An 18085-nucleotide genomic window follows, 5' to 3' on the forward strand; every position below is an offset into this window, starting at 1 on the left:
CGATCAAATGTTAAATCGAACAACAAACCTTACAGACACAATAGTTTCACCAGAGACAGATTGTTATAACAGTAAAGTTGAAGTAAATAAACACAGGAAATGGAATTGGTGATTTTAATTGTCATTGTTGTCTGAATGCACATTAATCATGCATTTCATTAACCATCAGCCTTTATTAAGCCAAACGGTGTCATAACAAGAAATTAAGCTAAAGTCAGTCTTCAGGTTGGGGTATTATTTAGATTAAGGAAACCAAATAATTAAAGAGTCCTGCAGACTTATGTTCACATGATTTATACTGAATCTTACAAGCTCAAGGAAGTGTGTCATTGCAGAGTTATAATGGAAGAGAATCTGAGATAGGCGAATGTGTTGCAGGCTTTATTGATGAAACATCACACACATTCGTCAAAGGGTCATTATTTAGATGTAAAGTAGAATGAGATTCATGTTTCTCAAGTCCTACAGTCCAGACTCACTTATTACATTTTTTTTGTGATCTACTGGCAAGGTTGTGTGAACAGTGCGATCTCCACTCCATCATAGCAGATTTGCAGGTTTCTTTATAATTATGCCCCTTAATCCCTCTGTTATAAAAGATGGAGGCAGGTAATGTACACACTGTCCCTTCATTCAACAGCTAACAGTATCCTGGGAAACAAAAGTAAAATCCTCTCTTGTCATCTGCCTGCAGGCTGTTTCATTCACCATTATTTACAGTCTGTGAGGGATGAGGTGACTGAAAGCCAAACTCTAATTCAAAACAGTCAGTGTAGCAGTCCCAGGATGGGACAGACATGAATTTATTATCAACACAGCGAGTATGCACAATATGTGAGCACATTACCTAGTATGTGTCCACCCTGTGTCATAAGATTGCAACATGGAAAATTACTGTAACTGAGCGTGATAGATTTTATTTTTGAATGGCTTTCAAACCACAGTGAGAATTACTGCTGTCACTCAGTGAAATATACAGCCGTGGTTTGTGAAGTCGAATGGGGCGGCTCATGTAGTCACGTGATTTCACAGGAACATGTTGGTATAACCAGGCAGGTATGAAATCACAGCACAGTGAGTAACTCCAGAAAACAGGAAAGCATAGCATTCTTGGTTGCATTTTGTGTGATTATGAGATGTTATTATTTAACCAAACATACATCAGTACAAAGGTAAAGACTTACTGTTAGAGGCCAATAATGGGAAAAAAAGTTACTGGATTCTTCAAAAAATGGCTTAAATATGACATGTTTTAGGCACTTATTCTCCAACATTTTCCCTTTATTTCCTCAATATTAAACACTAAAGCCAGTAGTTGTGGGTGCAAATGTTAGGAAAAGGAATCAAAGTGAAATACAAAATATTATTGTTGATTGTATTTCTGAACAGCAAGAACATTATCGTTAGTTGAGATGCAAATTCTTACAGCAGATCAACATAAAGGCTACCTCTATAAAAATAGATTGCACAAATAATTGTCCAAACAATAAAAAGTGTTCCAATTTTTTAAACTAATACTGTAAATAAAATGTTCAAAACCTGGATAAGGAATGTAACATTCTAAAATCATTCATGATTTATATCTTTGGTTCATCATTCAGAACTTAGAGTTTGACAAGAATTAACGAAGAATGCTTTTCTTATATTCATGTATCAATATTATACATTTTGTTTTGTTGACCTGAACTGTTAACCCATCATAAATCAACATGAAATGATTTGTCTCCAGTGAACTCACACGTAGCACAGTCAGCGATAACATGATGTCAATCTTTGTCCTCTTGTAATAATGACAGCAGGTGATGACTGTTTCTGTAAGAGAGGGTTCAGTGAAGTATTAATCAGACCGGACTGTAAACATTCGACTGTGGTAACTCGATCCAGTCCACGAACACAAGGTTCAAGTTGTTTTTTACTGTGACTTCAAACTACACTCTACTCTGTGATGTCTGCGGAAATTATTGTCCAAACTCTCAATGCATGAAGTGTATCTACGACATCTTTGTCATAGTAAATATTGTCTTATAATAAGAAAAATAATGCATTTTTATTAAAACCACGTGAACTGCTTAACTATTATTATGTCTGTGTGAAAAATACAATTGGCCAATGTCTATTAAATTCAGAGCTGTCAATCCACATTCAGGCCAATATAACAATGAAGCAGTTTATTATGCTTTAAGTGATGAGGTTTCAGTGAGTAGATTTTTTGCTTTATGAAAAGGTCTGTTTTTTTTCCCTTGACACAAATGTAACATGGATTGTATGAATGTTTCATTTTTTAAGCATACATCAGGTGAAAGGAGAAACATTGAGAAACTACATCAGTCCTGTTGGGTTGAAAAGATTTTATTTATACCACAAATAATAAAGTGGTTTGTCGGGAAACGGGGTCCAGCAACAGCTTATTTTTACATAGACATCAATGGAACATTATGAAATGACTTTTATATTTTTTTAAGGTTTTGGAGAAAGGACGTGTGCACTCACATTTATTTGATCTTTTCATTATGGAGTTAGTTTAAGTACATTTTAAAGTATGTGATGTTTAACCCAATGTGGGTCAAATTCAATCCTCTCTATTCTGGTCTATCAGCAGAAAACACTCAGCTGTAGGACACGTGAGGTTAAACATCCAATTTAGTTTGATCCCAGAGAAATCCCGCCAAAGATTAATCCACGTTGCCTGTGAAACAACCCTTCAGCCAACAGGCTGGGAAAAAAAAAAAACACAGACTGTTCTGTTCCCAAACACGCCGTGGCTCTCCAATGACCCAGTGTTGCACCACTTCAGGGAGCCCACACGGCACTCGTTCTTCCAGCTGGAGAGGCCGTTTCAAGCTCCACCGAGGCATACGAGGAGTTCACTGGATCAGAATTTACACCTGCAATTTAGTGATAAATGCAGATTGGTATAAACATGAAGACAGAATTTATCTAAATGATACATATATGTAAATTTAAAAATACCTTTGTTGTACGTGCACAAATATGGTTTCAGATACAAAGCAAATTGAGAAGTACAACAGATAGAATTCAATAAATATTGAGTACAATGTAACGAAAACTCCCTCACAAAGTACTTTATACAATGTTTGAATTAGCTGATAATATTTAGCTGCTATCCAACATCATGCACTGCACTAATCTAGGGTCACTTCACATAAAGTTAGAGCTAACAGGACACATTTTTTCAGTGATAAAAATGAAGCTTTCATCTTTGAAAATGGATGACACTGGTCAGAAAATTTTTTCCCAATCAAACTGTCAGGTTTATATCATAAATAACATATCCTTATAGCATTTGCCTGAATAAACGTCCCCCTTCCACTGTTTGTCTTTTTGTTTATCCAAACCAACCATTATTATTTTACACTCTTCTGGCTCACTATAATGTATTATTGCCAGGAAACTGCAGACATGAGTACAGGCTTGAATGTGACTTCTGCTCAAACTGAGCAGTGGGCGAGCCCATACAGGATATCAGAAATAACACAAGTGCTTAAAAAACAGTGGTTTTGTCTCCCAAGGTTACGGCCATCCTGGGGGTTAATATTTTTTTTACAAGAATAAACAAGAAAGTTAATGTGTCTGCATGTTAACCTTTAATGTGTATTACAACTTCCTCTGTTCATTTAATGAAGAAGTCTGTGTGTATGAGGTTGTGCAGCAGCCGTGCTTGCTGAGGAACAGAGACTGCAGAACAAATCCCAAAATCCCAAGAGAGCGAAACGCCACACACACATACACTAGGCCAAGGCCTGAGGGGTGTGGCTCCTTTCTTTAACTGTGAAAGAAAGGGGCAGGACAGAGCTATAGATAGGGGCAGACAAAACAAACACCCACTCACATGGGGACACACACGCTCACACACACGACAGCAGCACAGGTCAGGGAGGCGCAAAAGACAGAGCCACATTGTAGGAATGTTTGTTTGGTACTGAAGCTCTCGTGAAGAGGGCTGTGACTTATGGCCTTCTTGACTTTCGCACCCTCTTCAAACCAAATAGGTCCTTACATCTGAAGACACTGTAGAGCTGTAGATGCCCCAATGTGTTTACAGTGTCAAAACCTATTCATATTTATTTGTATGAACAATCCACCACTTGAGTTTCGTATGTGACAATTTTGTGAAAAGATATCAGAAAAGTGAGGCCTTTGTCTTCTCTTTCTATTCAAAGAAGACTCAATGAATTAACTTTAAATCAACTACCAAGAAGCCCTCTTGATGTCTATACTTTTGTAGTTTGCTATACTGAATATTTCAATGCCGTGTGGATTTTTTTTTTTTACACATGACATGCAAACATTGCATCACCATGAAATATAACACATTTTTAGGGCAACACATGACCAGAACACAGTGTAAACCAGAAAGTGACTTTAATCAAAACCCTGCATTAACCTGTTAGGTGTCACTTTTCAAAGTTGCTTGGTTGTAATCCAGCGTGTGAAGAGGAGGAAACAGAAATCCCATCCTTGAAGAAGGTGAGAGGAGGACACTGCAGGGACTAGATATTTGACTCAGACTACAGTGGGATTATGAGGATTGGGCAGTATAAGCCGATATAGGAAACAATGTGCAGGAGAAGTGGATTGGGGCTATAATGAAATATATAGGAAGCCATGACAGGGAGGTTTTTTTTTTGTCATCTAAAACTGTCGAGAGAAAAGCTGAACAGAAAGGAGGCTGTGATGCTGAACTAATACAGGAATCCCATTTGATCGCACAGCCGAGTGGGATTTATTGTTGTCCACACTAGACATCAAAAGCACTCCTTACTCATTTTAAAGAAAAGCCTGCACGGCATTTCACCTGCCCTCTGTGAATCCTGCATTATTACAACAATAGGCACGACTCAGTCCCTACATCTATACTGCATTAGTCGTTGCCATGGTAAAAAGTCCTCCAACCCGCATCTATCCTGCACAGACAGACAGACAACACTCATACCGATTTCTGCTGGAGGAAATTGAGGGTCTGAGAGTCAGAAACAGCTGAAACCCAATGACAGCAATTCACAATAACAGGGAGCAGCTGTGTGATGTGCTATCACTGAGATCTACCTGTAAATTCATGCTGAGATTCCCACTGTTACTGCAGAGCAACAACATGGCGACTCAAAATAAAAGACAGACAGAGAGGAAGGCCACTGATTGTGTTCACAGCTGTCTACAGCTTTATCACTTTTAACAGTACCTGCACCAGTCTGTTTGTTTGATCATTTCTCTGTTTTTCTTAAACAGAAGACAGACCGAGAGGAAGGCCGTGCTCGGGATTTCAATCAACATGACACAGGGAGCACGATGCATGGTGCACTAAGCTACCACACGGCTCCCTGATATTTCATTACATCTCATGATGTCATGTTGAAATTAAACTCCACATGCAGAGATATTTTAGCTGAAGGGTTTAAAGCTTCTAAAAGTCATTTATCAGCTGGATTATCGTCAACAGATGCTCATTAGAGCCAGTCACATCTGGATTTATGTGCCAGTTGTGTCACATAGACAGCATGTCCCAATGACAGTCGTTATTATTTGCATATCATAATGAACTTTAAAATAATTACAACAAGCTATCATAGAGTGTGTATGTTAGTTTGATTGGAAATAACACCAGAGGTAATTTTTCATGAGCTTCAGTGATTTTTCTTACCAACGGCTGATGTGTGTTTTGTTGTTTTTAAATTATCTTTTTAGCATGAGTTATGCTGTGTGTATTAACCTAAACTTTTCTGCTTGTAGGAGTTTTTTTGGATGAATTGAATGAGGGCAAAAAGGTCAGAAGTAAAATGAAACTCATTGACGTCATTATTGTTCAATCGTGTGAAGATAACTGATTTATTTCATTTCACCAAATAACTAAAGCTGAATCATTTATTATTGCTTCTTATGAACAGAAGAAACACGTGAGTGGGGAAGATCCTCACAAAGCACAATAAAACACTACTTTTTACAATTTAGAAATTAGATGAATATAATAAACATACAAGCAACTGAAGCTTTTAAATACAATATTATTTTGTCATCTAAGAGTTTGCCTGTAACAAATCGAAACGTGAACATATTGCCCGCTAGTGGAGTGCATTGATTAGATTGAAATTATTTTGATAATCCAGAATCAATGATGCATTACTAAGTATTGAAATATTATCATTTGGTTAGCCTCAGAAATTCCAAGAAACAAAACACACATAAACAACTGTATCAGTTTTATCCTCAAATCATCTCTCCGCAGTGTGAGACATCATCAGGCACGGCTGGCTCCAGTTCACCTTCAGCTGAATCAATTTACAAAGCCAATTTGCTTCCAAACGTTACAATACGGAGAAGGATAAGGTTGTTAGATCCATCGTATTAAAACTGAATACTCTATCATTAGCAAATCAATTGCAGTTTCTATTCACATTGTCTCGACGCCCTCCCCCTCCCGTACAAAGCCTGGCTCACCGACGCCGACCTTAAAGTGACGGGACGACGCCTTTTCTTGTACAAACTATTCGGAATTGTCCTTTAAACTTCTTTTCTTGCTTCAAAGCAGCTTATGGACAACAATGTCAAGTTGGCCCATAGACGACCTCTAGCATGACTGATCCTCTGTAGGTCGGCTTGGCTGTGTGTGTGTGTGTGTGTGTGTGTGTGTGTGTGTGTGTAGGTGTTTGTGTGTGTGCGTGTGTGTGTGTGTGTGTGTGTGTGTGTGTGTGTGTGTGTGTGTGTGTGTGTGTGTTCATAATGCAGGAAAAGCCTGACATGGACAGAAAAAGAAAAAGTAAAAAAAAAAAAGAGTAGTATTGTGGATTCTACACCTCTTTTTAAAAGGCTGCAGCACACACACACACACACACACACACACACACACACACACACACACACACACACACACACACACACACACACACACACACACACACACACACACACACACACACACACACACACACACACAGCTAACCCTTTTCTGTTTACATAGACGGTTGGACATGAATAGCATCCTGTAGCACAGGCCTCAATCAAAGCTAACAGGACTGAATGGAACTGATAGATTCAATGGTGAGGAGAAGACGCTCCTTTTAAATGGTAAAAGATAATTTGGCTTAACACACAGACGTCTGAATGCTATCATAGACTCTGTGCACCTTCAAGCTAAGCTCTTAATCTACAACTCATTCACTGCTATTGCAGCAAGACAAACAGAAGCAGGTGTTGTTTATGTTCCTGTTGATGATGGGAGAAAAAGGAGACAAGAAAGACAAACACAGGTGGAAAGTTGGATTAGACCAATTATCTTTACAAAGGCATTATATATTTCAATTGATTTAAAATATGATGATCCAAAGAACAAAAATGTGAGTTAGGCCAAAAGTAAAAACGATCTTAATTATCAGTGAGTCAACCCTTTAATCATCCATCCAGAAAGTGACTTTATGCTGTCTGATTGAGTGTACATTAAACTAATAATTAAGTGCTGAAGTTTGATTTAAGATGCACAAACGTGTATCACGCAGTTCATTATTTCATTAGTATGAGATCAGAGACACAAAGATAAATTTAAACAGCATAACACAGACATTAACTACAGAACTGGCCATCACACTCAGCATTTAGCAGCTTAGTTTTGAAATTATTTTCAAAAGAAAAAACAGAAAAGCTGAGAAATAGAGAGAAGTAAGAATAACAAAAACCCTGCTGTTTGACTTCAAGGCCATGAAAGCAAAGCACCATTATCTAACTCACAGCACTTCAATAGCTAAAGAAACCTTATCAGGTCTATCGTAGGCAGGGTTAAGTGTGCGTGTGTATAATCGTCAACATGGTTTTGATAGCATATATACATATATATATACCTGTGGAGATAACAATAATGAGGCATGCTCATCTCATAAATCTAAAAGATGTATATATTATCTGTGGAGATTAGAAACACGCAGCACTGCGATAAATATAAAAGACGCTTCACTTAAAATGACTTGAATCTCTGTGAACAGTCTGATCAAGCACTGAAGAATATGTTGCCTTTATTGCATTGTGTCAATATGTGGCTTTCTGCTTGATCATATATCATTTGGAGTAGAGTAATAACTCAATGAGCCAGGTCACAATAAAAAATATTTAACCTTTTGACTTTTAACCTCGTGTTTCGATTGGATCACATGATCAAATCATTGTACAGAAAATCCTCTTCATACACCTGGGACTATTTTCAAGATGTACATTGAACTCATTCAGAGATGAAACTATCAACACTTCCAACTGTTTGCTCAGTGCCTGATTCACAGAACATAATATAAGAAATGTCACATTACACACATTATTGTATGTTAACATGACTGTAATACTATACTGACAAAATACATATTATTCCACAGTACAAACTATTTTTGGAATAAAAGCAAAAACAACTCGAACTTCAGCGTTCACTTGACTTTGTTGAGAAACATGGATCCATCAAATGGGGTGCCTTTAAGATGTCTATCCACCTGAGGGGGAGCTATGTAGTTAAGACAGGTGAGGTATAATAATTACCATTCATTTGTTTACATTGTGTAAACAATTGGAGATTTTAATGCTATAACACAGCTAAGTAATACAAATGACATAAAACACTCATCTATAGATTTGATTCTTAAAGCATGTTTAAATTAATCTGGAGAAATAATTCCCCTGCTCACGGAAAAGAGTTTGATGTATGTTGTTACTTCTTTAATTTGTTGTCATAGAAATTACTCTTTTTTTTCTGTGACATTTAGTTGATTAAAAGGAAGTGTCCTTGAGATAAATGATTTGAGTAAACTGATGTGATTTCTTCGAGTTATGGGTTAGTGTATGTGACAGACAGCAGAATGGGTTTTTCTTGTACGTGATATAAGACAACTTAAATGTTTATGATTTTACACACTGTCCAATGGTGTCTAGAAAAATGCTAAGATGACACATTTAGTAAAACTGTACAATACAGAATTTATTTTTTTCTTTTTGTTTATTTGATCTGAGATTTTGAATCTTCTTTATTGTTGTAATCATGTTTTTTTTTTAAGTCTAAACCAATGCAAAGTAAGAATTCACAGATTTCAATGTCATTCTAAAATGTATGCACTGATCTATTTTCATCATAGCATGCTGCATTGTATTTTAGGCCTTGCACGAGAAACACACTGAACTGTAAATTTGGCTGTTTTTTTAGTTTAAATATATATTTTTTTATAATTGTGGACAACAATGAAAATTGTACACTTACACCTGACCGTCTGCAGAAATACTCTGGAAAGATTAATTGAATAAAAAGAATGTAAATACGTCAGATCTGATTGTCAATTTTTTCAAAAAGATTACACAATGATTTTCCACAAACTCCACCCCAAGATTGTGACAAAAAGTATGAGAAAACAAATCACTATCGTCTGAAAATTGGAGGTGACAGGGGCGACACAAGCTTGTAAACAACGGTTATGGTTGCCACTTTGGCTGTGTCTCACTGACCGCATCGTTAATCCACTTAACACTCAGCTGACAACAGATCTTCTCTACACATTCCTTACAATATTTCATTTGAAATATTTTGTTTTCGGGGTTTTCCAGCTTTTATAAAATCATGACTTTTAAAGTGGAGTGAGTGAAACTGTTATCTGATGTGCCTACATTAAAAGAAAAATGCATCTGTGGGTCATCGGTACTTCGCTGTGGTCGATGTAATTTTTCACGGTGTCTTCTCCCTCGCTCCTCTCTCTCTTCTCTGTATTACCTTAACAAAAGCCCAACACACACACACACACACACACACACACACACAGACAGATCCACTCCACCAGTGTGACAGGCAGGGAGACAAAATGGCTGAATGCTGATGGAGGAGCTGCGTGTTCCTTTATGTGTCGACTAATCAGCCAGCACTAACATGTGTCAACACTACACTCGCACTCTGCTCAGAAAGGGGACATTGTCCTGCAGACAGAAGGAAAAACCAACACTCTTTCGATGTCCTGACAACAAATGAGGAACAAAAAAATCAAGCTTTAGTCATTGTTAGAATAATCTGTGACAAATGTCCCAACAATTACTCTCAAAAGCAAATATATACTTCTTAGAAATCAAACGAATGAAATTAGATTTTAGATATCTCAAAATGAAATTATTCCTCATATTCTGTGTTTCATCACAGCTATGGAGGTTTTTCTAGAAACAGCGGAGGACTGGCCGGCGGCTACCTTTTGAAGCCTGCTGCAGCAGCACTGATATCCACCACACATAAACATACTTTCATGAGTGGCCTGTCTTCAGTAGTGTTGCATTTCTGGAATAATAACAGTAGACAGTTGATATTGCCCTCAAATGCATCAATAATATTCTCTGAATTTGACCTGAGAGCAGGCCACTGAAAATAAAGAAAAATAGAAAAATGTATTTCCAATTAAATAGATAAATAAGCTAGATACTCACTATTCTAAAATACAGGAAATATCATTTTAATTATTCTAACAATGAAATTGTTCTCTTCAAGCCCAATCGAGTTTCCTTATTATCACATCAAAAAGGTAATTTAGAGTTGAAATAGAAAAATATAGGGGGGACTGCCGGAGTGGAAAGACAATAAACTGACAGAGATGGGTTTATTATTATTGGAAGTGTTTTTAATTTTACTCCGTCAAGAATTTAAAAAAAAAGCAAAGATGGTTTGACATGTAACATCTAAGACATTGACTTTCAGTGAATTTTTTTTGTGAGAAGGTGCATTTTTGTTGTTGTACGAGTCAAGCCTTTTCACTCAATCATTGTGCATAAAAATACTGCATGGACGGAGAGCGAGAGCAGGAGGAAAAGAGGTGGAGAGATAATGAACCTGAGTCGGCTACTGCTATAGGCAATCAGGAACTAACCTTGTGAATAATCAAGGCTTGGCAGGCTCAAGAGGGAGAGGGGGTGAGAGAGGAAGAGAAAGAGAGAGAGAGAGTGAATATAGCACCAGTCTCTAATCCTATCAGTCCGGTCCATGGTTTGTTTATGTGTGCGTGTGTGTGTGTGTGTGTGTGTGTGTGTGTGTGTGTGTGTGTGTGTGTGTGTGTGTGTGTGTGTGTGTGTGTGTGTGAGGGTTGTTCCTTTAGGACGGCTCCCACTGCGGGCAGAGAAAAGCAACCTGGAATCAAAGCCTAAATGCATCTGTGTTTGTGTTTATCACACAATGGCAAACCTTCTCTCACGGAGGCCTTCTATACATCTGAATCATTCTCTACGGCTCTGTGCCTTTCTGTGCCTCGCCATGCATTTCCAGGGTTTTATTTTGTGCTGTGTGTGTTACATATCGATGGTTTCCCCTTGAAATGGCTTTCTTTTTAGGTGCTGCATCACTGTCAACTGCATAAAATGACTGTCAGGCTTGTGCTGAGTAAAAAGCATGCATTACTGTGCCGGCTTTAGAAAAGGGTTAGAGGAAAATACTTATTGTACTTGGATGTGTAACAGTGTTGTGACATTGCTGTATGATTTGAGGTGGGCCAATTTGGTTAAGCTGGCTTTAAAATGAAAATGACAGTACGCTGCTGACCAACTTTGTACAATTATATATTTATCATTTTTAAGTGATTAATTGCCATTATGTCCCCTTTTTGTTTATTCTACAAAAAATAACATTTTAAAAAGAAGAAATGCAGAGAGGTATATTTTTTAAATTGTAAGTTTGTTTCTCAAATTGTTATCTTGTCTGTTCTTTTGCATATACCTGATATGTGTGTGACCACTCTAGAAACAACAGAGCTACTTGCCACCCTATTTTTCAAGATACCTCAACATGGTTGGAACAAATCACCTATGTTATGTGAGTGCATGTGCGTGTGTGTGTGTGTGTGTGTGTGTGTGTGTGTGTGTGTGTGTGTGTGTGTGTGTGTGTGTGTGTGCGTGCGTGTGCATGGGGCCAAACGGCCACACAAACAACAGCTGATGCTATGGACAGGTGGACAGGAGGGCGCCCTCCCCCACTATTATGCACATACAAGTTTTAACACATACCTAGTATGTGTTAGTATCTTTGTTTGGACTCTCAAAAAACATAGTGAGCTTAAATGCAGAAGTAGTAAATGTAATGAATACATTGTTCGATCAGAACACACACACACACACACACACACACACACACACACACATGCTTACGCCCTCCTGACTCAGGTACAAATAATAAGACATACGCACAACAATGAAAAACACCACACAAACCACTCCAGTAAAAGAATGGCGTGACAGAAATCAATAGAACAACAATGGCGAATAGAAACAGAAATGACAAAACCGTGTCTCCTGTCTTACAAAGCCGTCCGCTAAAAGCATATTTCTCACCCTCCATCTTACAGCTGGCTGGTCGACAGGCAGACAAAGAGACACTACCGCAGTGTGAAAATATACTGACGTAGCTGGCTTCTCTGTGGCTCAGATTCCGCCTGTGTGTGTGTGTGTGTGTGTGTGTGTGTGTGTGTGTGTGTGTGTGAGTGTTTCAGTGCTTAATGGCTCAAAATAATATGCATGCTACATATGTTTATGTTGTGTCTGTATGTTGCAAAAGGTCTGTCTTATTTGACTTGTGGCATGCACAAAGTTAGCCTACATAAATGGTCAATGTATTTTATTTTTTCACGCAGACCGTGTTCTTCATATGCTGTGTTGGTAGTTGCTCTGTTTTTGTAGCTGTTTTACAGCTAGAGTGAGACGGACAGGTTCTAGCTGTATTAATCTGAATTCTCAGCATTTCAATGTTCGCTCTTCTTTCCTCCCCCTTCTCGCTCTCTACCTCTCCTCTCTTCTCTCGTCCCCCCCCCTCCCATCCTCTCCTCTCCGAAGATTATTCCACAATGCTGCTTGTAAATAAAATTGCAAAGCTTGAATTGAAATGATGGTCTTTTCTTTCCTGCTGTCTGGTTACTGCATAGAAAGACTAAAAACACTGCCTCTTTGGAGGGCAACAATACATTTATAAAGAATATATTCCAACATGCACATAAAACCTATTCTTAATAATGATGTTATTAATAATTCATAACAATACCATTACAAAATACAGCCTAACCCTTTAGATTCAGCTTTTTATGAGTTCCAATGATTTCATTGATTCACTTTGTGTTTGCTCTTTCTTCATGTCTGACATTGCTAATGATCTGTTACATGATGAAGTAGCCACTAATACTTCTCACGTTCCCCCAGCAGCAACAGATTTGACACACAACATCAAAAAGGAAACAAACGATCCTCATAATATGGATCCATTGCTGCATTACAATCCTTGAGTCCTTAGCTAAGTACACACAGGGCACATCCCAGAGATGTTTTAAATGTATGGTGCAGATTCTCACCTTTTTCAGGCAGTTGCTAGCAGGTGTGTGGTTGATGGAGGCCTGCAGAGGCCCAAGCCTTCATTTCTATTTCACACAGATACAACACAGAGAAAAATACATCAGCTAACTCTTGAAATCCACTCCAAGTCAACTAAAGCAAAAAAAAAAAAAAAAATCAAATATAGGTATCTATAGAAAAAAATAAGAAATACAAAAGTAACCCATTTTGGTATGGGATGAAATTAAAAAAGTGTCACAGAGAGAGGAGATAATGAAGAAAGAGGAGAACATGTATCGAAAGAGAGTGAAGAGAAGTGCTAGCACCTCACTGATCAACTTTCAACTTTAAGAACAGGAGCAACAGATGCACTGGTGGTGTATTGTCGAGGGTATTAGGGTGAGGGACACCCCAGAATCTCCCCCGCCGAGCGTATGCATTTGTTTGTGTGTGAGAGTGTGACAGCAGGGAGCAGCTCAGCGCAGGACGCTACACGCAGCAAGGGGCCATTAGACATGGTGGGGTGACCCACATAAAAGACACAGACACACAAAAACACACTCACACACACATAGACAAAACCTTGAAAGTTTCCTTTTTGCGGCCAATGTGCCATGATAACCATAAAGCGGGGATTCTTTAGCATTGGGTTTAGCATAGCTATTGTCACATGGTTCCCCTGTGCAGGATTTGGTCAGCAACGGCTGCTTCAATGAGCCTCAATATATTCTGTGCAATTACAAGAAAACCTTTTCATTAATGAACAACAATCTTTGTGCTTTATTTTTTTTTATTTAAAACTTTTGAGCATTGTATCCTGCTGTACTTCAAATGTTGAGTTACAATCTGTGTATTAGGTCTAACTATGCTGACAGGGAAATTTCTTATTTCTGTCAGTAAGCGTTGATTCTTGATCCAATGGGAAGGAACAATATTAAACCAATAAAACCAAAACATCACAAATTAAAGCTTTTGTAGCTTTAAAAAGGAATCAGTTCATGATTCAGGACAACTGTTTTCTTACATGAGAGTAAACTGGAGAACATTTCTAGATAATCTACAGATGTCCTGTTCATGTGATCTTTTGGAACAGTCACATCGTGCTTTCACACTTGCAAGAAACTGCTGAAAACTTTTTTGACCCTAATTCTACCCATATATTCAGCCAACTCCCAAGTACATTTTCATTGTGTTGCTGAGGTGAGTACACATTCACAAAATTCACAGTGACAGAAAGGAAGTGCATGTGTGCCACTGGTGTGGTCTAAACACGTGACGAATCTTCCATGTAGTTCTTTTAAATGTCATGTTTTTTGTTCTGTGATCCCCAATCTCCTGTACTATACATGGAAAGTCTCCAGAAACTCAAGATTTCAAGGAAAATCTGCTTAATGTTTATTTTTTTATTATTATTATTAGAAGTGCATGTGTGAAAACAGCTACTGTCAGATAAACTGACTTCCGTTGTCCTTTCTGTGTAGCTGTACTTAAGCATATTATTCACATTCAGTAGAACACGACTGGACTTTATGTTAATCTTCTGTTGTGGAAAACAGTGCCGCCAGTGTGCATCAACAATATTACCAAAATGAAAACTTGGAATCATAATAATATGACATCAAAAAACTTGTATTAATATATGATAACAAACTATTATTCTGAATAGATCCAAATGGGGAGGGTTCTGACAGTGTACACCATGTCAGATATAACGCCAATAGTATAAAAGATGGAACTTTAAAGGCTGGCTTCTCTTGCTGCTGTTGCCAAGTGCTGGCTCATGATCGATTTATATGGGTCTCTGTAAATAATATTACTAAGAGCAAGGTCTGGACCCACTCTACTGTACAGTGTCCAGGGAAACGTTTGTTGTGATCTAGAGCTATATACACTGATTCAATAAATATTCACCAAACAGCTGAAGTACTACAAAAAATACTTCCAATGCTACTGATGTTACGTCCATGTTTGCCACAAACCAAGTGAAGAAGATCACTATCTATGTTTACGTGTAAACAGCCATTACATTTTTCTTTTTAATAAGTCTGTTTTCTTTTTGCAGGTTGAGTCTATTTTTCACGGCACATGTATTTTATTCCACAAGGGCAAGTTTAGAGGTGCTTCAGACATTTCACTTTGTGCCAACAAGCTGATAGACACGTGTCCTCATATGGATATATCGATGCAAGTAACAGCTCATGCATACACAGCATGTGCCCAATTATTAATTTGACTTAGTTGAGGCAGCATCAGATTCGACAGTAGCTCTGACACAATGTTGTGTTCTCTAATAAATCTTGAGCCATGTCTTTTTTCTCTCAGATAATTACAATTTGGCTGCACAGCTCCTCTTCCTCACTGTGCCTCACAGCAGACAGATTGGTGAGTTGGTGAGTTGGCCTGCAGTTCTGAAACTCTCCTTCTTTCATTATCCTTATCGCTCCGTATCTCTCTCTCTCCTGCCCCCACAACTCACACACACACACACACACACACACACACCTACACACACACACACACACACACACACACACACACACACACACACACACACACACACACACACAGACACATATATACATTGCCAGAGGGATTTGCAGCAGCTAGGCAGAGCGTGTGTGTCTTCACAGCAGGGAGTTGCCAATTACAGCAGTGATTAAAACCCAGTACTGTGAAAAGAGGGAGCGATGGAGAAGGAAAGAGATGGAGAGAGAGGGAGGGAGGGAGGAAGAAAAAAAGGAGTACACAGATTCAGACAGACAGAGTTACAATGAACCAGGACAGAAATGTTCTTTAACACAGGCAGCCTGCTCCATAAATGCTGCAGAATTGCAGGCCTAGTTGTTTTATGGCCAGTCTGAATGAAAAGTTTAGTAAATGGACTGGCTTTTTTTTTTTCACCAAAGACAAATGCAGTAAATTGGTTAAAAAATTAGCTTAAATGCTCAAAGCAGTAGCAAACCAGATGGCTAACAAAAATGCATTTCCTTAGAAATAATGTCCACTGAATGCCACAGAATCTAAACCAGACAAAATGGTCCCACAACAACACCTTTTTGTAAGTGAAGCTTAGATGAGAGAGAACATCATGACATGAATTTGATGGGAAATTACAGCTCGCATATTGAAACTCGACTTTCCTCTTTTGCAGGCCTCCTCATCTGCCTTGAGAAAATAAGTGTTGCTCGGCTCATGACAGGCTCAAATCTCTGACAGAACATCAGGAGAAGACGTGAATGATGAGAAAATAAAGAGAAAGACGCAGTATGACAAACAAGGGAACGACATCAATGTACCTGCACATTCACAGGACACTTTGATTGCTGAACTGTTTCACTGTTTGCATTAAGATGCAGAGGAAGCTGCGTCTCTGAGTTTATAAACTGTTTTCCTTCACCACATAATCTATCGCCTGTGGCTGCGAACAGACGGGAGGTGTGTAGGTGCAAAGGGGGTGGAGGTGAGGAGGAAGGAAGAGGAAACAATTTAAATACAATATATGTGACAGAGTGGAGTAAAAGTGAAGACGAGTGTGAGCAGAGACAGAAGGGGTATGATACTTCAGTTATTACAGGTGCTTAAGAAGATGTGATCATGCTAAATGTGGAAATAAATGTCAATATATATCACTCTCTGTAAGCCTATTCTGTGAGCTTTGTCAGAACATGGCTCCTTATTTATTACCAGTGGTAACAGTGCAGTGAGGCTTTTCTAACCAATACCACAGGTATATGTCCAGAGGTTGAGCAGGTTTACACAGTGACAGAAAGGATCATTTGTGTTGGATTTAACTAAAGTGGCAAAGGTTACTCTAAACATTCCTGCTGCCAGCTAAACAACATCTAAGTGTTGAGAGATGGCGGTGTAACATGAACAGACGCTGGTAGCTTCAATGGAAGTCATCTCTGCTCAGTGTTGGAAATATACAAACCCTACATTTCCGTAATTCACAGCTCATGACGTAAAGCAGTGTGCTGCTTTTGTGTTGTGTCAGATTTACCATAAACACGAGCTCCCTGCTGAGAGAAAACATTTATGTCAGCCTCCTGGTGCACATACATGCTAGAGACAGGTGAGCTTACAAATCCCTCAGCATAACAAATTAAAACCTGTGTTGCCATAAAATCCTGTAATCTAGTATTGTTTGAATCGGGTGTATAAAACAACTGTGTTCAATATAGAAAACCTTAAAGACAGTATTAAAGCAGACTGGATTTAACACGGATGTTCCTATGCTTCTATATGACCTGGAAAAGCAAACAACATTTCTTATGTGTGTAGTTGCTGCCACTGTAATCAAAGGATCAGAATCAAGTAAAGTGATGTACAACTGAAAAAGTACACATTTTTTCATTGAAAGACTCAAAGTTTGACACGTTTAAGGACAGCAGAGAAATGTTTTTGTAGTAGAATACTGCATATGCATGTTCAGATTATAATCAGAAAACAGACCAGGCGTGTTGTTATTGGTCGCCAAGATCACCACAAAAAAAACAACTATTTGAAGAACAAAAAGTGAGGTTAACACACACTTCCTTGTCAGATGCATATATTTCAGAAAGAATTTAAATAGAGTGACTTCATCATTTTTTTTCAACATACCTTCATTGTATTTGAGTTTATATTTTGAAGCTTTCAGGGGTTGAGCAGATGCTTGACCTCGAACATGGAGCCTGAGTCCTTCAAGTAAAGACAGAAAATAAAAAAACATTAAACTGAAAGACAAAGGTTCTGGTCATGACTGTCTGAGTGAAAACGGACATATTCAATACTC

At 38.3% G+C, this 18085-nt stretch overlaps 1 long non-coding RNA gene across 1 annotated transcript in view; it reads right to left on the minus strand.

Annotated features, from left to right (window-relative positions):
• Window positions 1-2283: 2283 nt before the first annotated feature.
• The window catches only part of LOC306823487, a 24170-nt gene continuing 8368 nt past the window's right edge, over window positions 2284-18085 (minus strand). Inside the window, exons 2-4 of the long non-coding RNA XR_013779005.1 lie at window positions 17914-17991; window positions 13332-13397; window positions 2284-2885 (exon numbers count right to left, since the gene is read on the minus strand). This is a non-coding gene — a long non-coding RNA (uncharacterized lncRNA). The remainder of the gene's footprint in view (window positions 2886-13331; window positions 13398-17913; window positions 17992-18085) is intronic.

The sequence above is a fragment of the Symphodus melops genome (assembly GCF_947650265.1).
Source record: "Symphodus melops genome assembly, chromosome: 5".
NCBI lineage: Eukaryota > Metazoa > Chordata > Actinopteri > Labriformes > Labridae > Symphodus > Symphodus melops.